Below are 6267 nucleotides of genomic sequence, written 5' to 3'. Positions count from 1 at the left end.
CAAATCTCTACTCACTGGGTTCATACTGTTTGCACAAAGGATAGTCTCTCCTTATATATACCATGGGACATACCATGAGGAAAAATGTGGGAAATTCACAAGGTTTTGTGTTACTGTTTGCTCTTTGTTGTATGTTTTTTTTTTCTAAACTCCTACTTCAGTTGTGTATTGTAATATCAGATCAGATTTAATGCCATGTTTTGTTGTTTAACATGCAGAGAATTGTGATTTGTAATGATGCTGTTCTTTCCATAGTCAAAATAAATCCATGAGACATTCATTTTTCTGCAACCTATACAGGTCAACCATAACTAAATGGCTAGGTTTATGCACATTAAAATTAAAATTAAAGCTAAATATGACTGTAATTTTTTGTGAAACTAAAATGTGTGCACAGATGAAAGAAAACATCATTATTTGCAAAAGCAGGCGGTAAATAAAGGGCATGTTAATTTTTTAGACGACTGTAATAATTTCCGGTAGTTATTCCATATGGTGTTTGTCTAATTTTCATTGACTTTATTGCAATGCATTATTAGGCTATGTTCACACTACGTTTATCAGCGTGCGTTGCCATATGCAAAAATACTGTGGAGACACCATCACCTTTCTCAACGTCAGTGAGCTAGCCAGACCTTCCTCCGGGAAGGATCAACAAAGCCAAGGAATGTCTCCAGTCAAGGAAACCACCCAAGCAAGGTATCCATCCAGAGACAGCTGTATCGGGCAGTTTGCCCCTCATCAGTTTGGAGTCGGATTCTGGCTAGTGGGAGCAATGCCTAGTAAGTTAATGCAAAAAGACGCTGGTTGACCTCAGGGTGATGCAACAAAACACCGCAAAGACACCATCACTGCAGAGACACCCTCTCTGTTAAAGTGCCGGCCACTGGGCATTAGGGACATTCCTGCAGCCAATTCCTCTGTATTGGGTGCAAGAATGTTCTTTTTGTACTATTGATTTGCGGGTACCATCAGGTGTGCTCGCAAATCAATTAACCATTTACTACCATGTAAAAAACGGGGTTTAACATAAGGATTTGTGACATAGCGGGCAGCATTGCATTGACTTCAATGCAATGCAACCCCTGCAGCAAAGAACAGACGCTGATTTTATTCTAATCAGCGTCCGTTCTTTACTGAAAAATTACCTAGTCTGAACATAGCCCTACAGGAACATAGTGTGAACATAGCCCTATGCAACTGCGCAAGTTTCCTCCCACCAATTTGAAAGACCTAATAAATGTGTGGGGAAGGAAAGGCACATGAGGTAATGTAGTAGCCATGCTGGTATTACTGTGATTGACTGTACGATTAGCGTAATTACATAAGTTACGTTCATGGTATAAAAACGCGACGCTGAGGCAAATTTTCTCAAAGTCTTTCCTGATTCTTGTGCCACTCAGTAGGGAGAGTGAAAGGAGCAGGGACAGCATCTGAATTTAATTAGGCGGCAATATTCACAGTGGTAGTTAGTCAGTGTAGGGAGGGAGAGCCTACTGAGTAAGGCTTAGAACGTTGTGATTTTTTTTAAAGTAGGGAGGGTGAAAGAATCCAGCGTTTTAGCACTATAAAGATTTCTTAACCGTGTAGTGACCAGGCGTTCTCTGTGGGGGGAAAAAAGTTAAGAACTGAACAGTCCTTTGTAGGGCTAATTTATATATTTTTTTTTTATTAATCTTTTTGTCGGGCTCAGCTGTGTGCCAGGGATTGCCAGTATATACGCACAGGGACACGCTAATGCTACACGCCTCCTAATTGCTCCACTATAACGTATTTTACTCTTTGCACCTGATAATCATGTGCATAGACTGAACTGTACGCTTCTACTGTACGTTTGTTATTTGATTGTGAATATTTGGCGAACATGAACCAATCACAATCATTTTCTAAAATAAACATTGGGATGGTCGCTCATCACTATTTTCTTGTTAAGTTATGTATATGAGCTGACATTGAACACTATTTGCTTGTTCAATTTGGCCAGCTATCTATAACACAGGGACATAACTATATGTGATGTCCTTTAACTCCTTGTGCACCCCTTTGGCAGTATACTTTAGATATCTATGGTGACATCATAAGACAATTTATCTGTGCTTTATGCATATGAAATATATTTTAGTTTTTTTATTTTCCCTGCACTTAGTTGAGGCCAGGGACCACCATAGTAGTTGGGGCCACCCCCAAAAGGCAGGGACAGACTATTGGGATTTTAGCCTAGTGTGCACTCCCCTCCTTGCCCAGTATACAGTAATCTTTTGTGTGTCTCTGTTGCTGCCCACCTAGGTGCATGGTTCATAAATATAGTATGTTTTGATCACATTAGACACTATATATAATTCGCCAACATTAGGCAATCCATCATTTTTTTTTATTTATTTTTTTTTTTTTGGGGGGGGGGGGGTGTTGTCATCTAGGTTCCATAAAATATTGTTCATTCCCTTGAAAAATACATTTTAAATAAAGGGGCAAAGCTTTCTGCACACGCATGTATTTCTTTAATATCCATAATTATATAATTCCTGAAATGTTTGTGTGGGACGGACAAAAGCACAAGTAGTCCCTGGATCTGTAATTACACACCAAGCAACCTAGCTATTAAGCAAGTCATGCCGATTACTGAAAAGCAGTCTGCAGCACAGTATTGCTTTCTAAATCTCAGAAATGTTCTAAATGAGTGACAGGTCTTTAATATAAAAGAGGTTTATAAATAGTGGGAAAATATAAAACACCTTAATGCTACAAAAAACACTAAACATGCTTGAATGAGCCTGCGTCAGAGGGAAAGTGTATAATAGGGGTTGTAAGGGAACATAATGAATATAAGAAATGTTAGAAATCCTCTGCCGCTCCCCTATTGATGCCTTGGTGGTCCACTAATGGCTTTGCTATATACCTGCGTGACTATTATAAAATATATTGTTTTCACATGCAAAACTAAAAAGGTATCTTATTAAAGGAGCTGTCTTAGGATCCATTTACACAGAAAGATTATCTGACAGATTATCTGCCAAATATTTGAAGCCAAAGTCAGAAAAAGACTATAAACAGAGATCAGATCATAAAGGAAAGCCTGAGATTTCTCCTTTTTTCAAATCCATTCCTGGCTTTGGCTTCAAATCTTTGGCAGATAGTCTGTCAGATAATCTTTCTGTGTAAATGGACCCTTACCATCAAGTGTAATCCCCTATTAACAGGGTAAGGGATACGTGTATGACCAACTAATTCGCCCAATCGATCATTTATCGATTTTGAAGCAATGGTTTTATTCTTATAACGATCAGCGGTTAGACGAAGAGATAAAATGTTTGCAAAAAATTGTTTTTGCAATCGTTTTAAGATTGCTTAAAGGGAACCTGTCACCCCCTGTGCCGGGGTGACAGGCTCCCGTCCCCCCGCTACAGCCCCCTATACTCACCTGATCCCGCCAGGACCCGCTTCTGGATACGGTCGGGTCACGGAGTCCAACGCTCATAGAGAATGACGGAGAGTCCAGCATTGGACTCATCTCTCATCGCGTGCGCCGTGTTGCAGCGGCTGAGATCTCTGTGACCCGATCGGATCCAGAAGCGGGATCCGGCGGGATCAGGTGAGTAAAGGGGGCTGTAGCGGGGGGTCGGGAGCCTGTCACCCCGACACGGGGGTGACAGGTTCCCTTTAAGCCCTTCTCACACTGTTTAGACAAAGCGATCTGCAAATTTTTAGCAAACGACCAACGACGATTTGAGAACATATTTAAAGACCATGAACGATTCCTCTCTCGTCGCTTAAACGTTCACTGTGTTTACACGAGCCAATTATCGCTCAAATGCGATTGTTATTGCGAAAATTTGAACGATAATCGCTCTTTGTAAAAGGACCATTGGCATGAACAATAAAACATTACATGAACAATGAAAGAGAACATCACGCTCATCAGAAATCTAACAGGTGGACAGAGTTCAGCATCTATTCCTATTACCACTGAACAGTAATATGATCTAATGTATTACCCTGTCAAAGTAATAGCATCTGTATAATTGAAGGATAAATCTACCTTGTATTTTTCAAAAGATTTTACTGCATGTTTGTAAGAAAACCTGTTAAGAAACTATACATTTTTCTTATGTCTTTTTGATAGGGAAAACCTATAGGAAAATGGTTTCTAGAAACATTGCTACTCTTGTCCAATACAACTACGTAAGTTCCGCAGAAATCACGGCCATTGTCACAATGGCCGCGATTTCTGCTGTGCTCACGTAGTGCTGCAGGCTGAGGGAATCCCGGCCAGAGTGTATACACATATAGTTTACACTCCGGACGGGATCCCTAGAGGCACCGCGAGATACTGAAATGTCAGTTTTCTGCAGCGCCATTCAATGAATAGCGGCCACAGAAATCCCTGTCAGTTCCCACAATTAAGCAAATGGCTACGGCCACACGCTCCATTGTGTGCAGTGGGGAGTTCTGTGCACGTCCGCATCAGAACTCAGCGGCGCTAAAGATCATCCAGCCAGTACTGCAGTAACCACCGAGATTATCTTTTCTGAGACCGGCCATTCTGTGACCTGGCCGGGTCACGGAACGGCCAGTCTCTTACATGTCAACATAAGCGCCTAAAGAGTGATGCTCCTGCCAGTCAACATAAAGAGCCTAAAGAGTGATGCTCCTGTATTTCTGCAGCACATTGGGGGAGATTTATCAAAGGGAGTAAAATTTAGACTGGTGCAAACTGCCCGCAGCAGCCAATCACAGCTCAGCTTTCCTTTTACCAGAGCTGGCATCTGAGCTGTAATTGGCTCCTGTGGGCAGTTTGCACCAGTCTAAATTTTACACCCTTTGATAAATCTCCCCCATAGACTTTATTTTCCTAATCAAATCCTGGGAAAGGCCCTAAGCAGTTTAAACATTATAACAGTTGCTCTCTGTACACATGCCAGCTCCAAACTAGCAAAGTTCTGCCATACAGCAACCTCAGTTTTGAACGCTTTCAGTAGACTTGTCAGCACCCTGCACTCTGCATGTTCTCACGTGATTCTTTTGTGTGGCACTAGGGACTAGAAATATGCATATGATGCTGGGAGAGATTGTGCTGACAGATTTTCTCTTACTCTTTTGGAAGATTTTTTACATTTTCATTTGTTCATCTTCTTTTCCAAAGAGTCACATAGCTTTAATTTTTCCATCTATAGATTCATATGAGGACTTTTTTTTAAGAACCAATTGTACTGTCACAAAGCTTTTCATTTTACCAATGTATGGCATTCATTTAAATGTATGGCAAAACTAAAATTATATTATTTACTGGGTTTCATGCTAAAAATTGTCAGCTCTAGAGTTTTTTTCCTTTTCTTTCTTTTTTGTTTACACCATTCACCGTACAGGATCAGTCATATTTAGTAAAATTTTGATAGTTCGGACAATTCCATACACTATGATAACTAATACCATAATTTTTTTTACTTGACAAATGGGAAGGGGGGGCACTGATGTTAGACCCCGTGTGGCCTCAGCGTGACTTCTGGTTATGAGCTAAAGGAGGGAGTTTTTAATAAAACAAACAGGGATATTGAATAGGGATAAAAGTCACTGAACCAAACTTTGAGAAAGTTCGTAACGAATCTGGTTAAAATAACAATAAATTAGTCTCCTCAGAAATATATGGGTGCTGCCTAATCAAAAATGTAATGTGACAGCTTTCTGTGAGTATCAACCACGACAAATGAAAGCATCTTCAGTGTTCAAGCTAATCTACTTTATTAAAGCTTCAAAAAATAAAATAGGAGAACCCAGTTTAGCCGCAACAAAAAAGGTAAAAAAAAAAAAAAAAAAAAACTGTAAAAAAAAAAGTCCCATCAGCTGTCCCAGCCAAAAAAAAAAAGTCCCATCAGCTGTCCCATCACTGCACAGTTGTGTAGAAAAATGTTGGCGACTCATTAGGATTCTTGGTGTCCAAGACCGTGCACCCCATTGCTGATGTCTGGTGCTTTAATTATGGGCAAGGGCAGAACATGTCTGTTACTGCCCATTGGGTCAACATCCTCCCAGAAGACCATCAGGAAATTGGCCCATTCTTTCCACTCTCACCTCCCCGGTGCTTTCGGGGGCCAGTTCTTCACAAGTTCTGCCTCCACCAGTTTGCAACCATCCGCCGCTTTGACTGCAGTCCAACCTGCCCCGGTTTCTTACCAACGATGTCAGGCCCGGCGCTCTTAGGCTATCCTCCATTTTGTGAGCCAGGGTGAACAGAGCCACAGTGGGCAGGAGCTCCTCCGGACCATCAGGGAG

This window comes from Dendropsophus ebraccatus, chromosome 9 (genome assembly GCF_027789765.1).
Source record: "Dendropsophus ebraccatus isolate aDenEbr1 chromosome 9, aDenEbr1.pat, whole genome shotgun sequence".
NCBI lineage: Eukaryota > Metazoa > Chordata > Amphibia > Anura > Hylidae > Dendropsophus > Dendropsophus ebraccatus.
The sequence above is the reverse complement of the archived record's forward strand: the minus strand, read 5'-3'. Positions refer to the sequence as shown.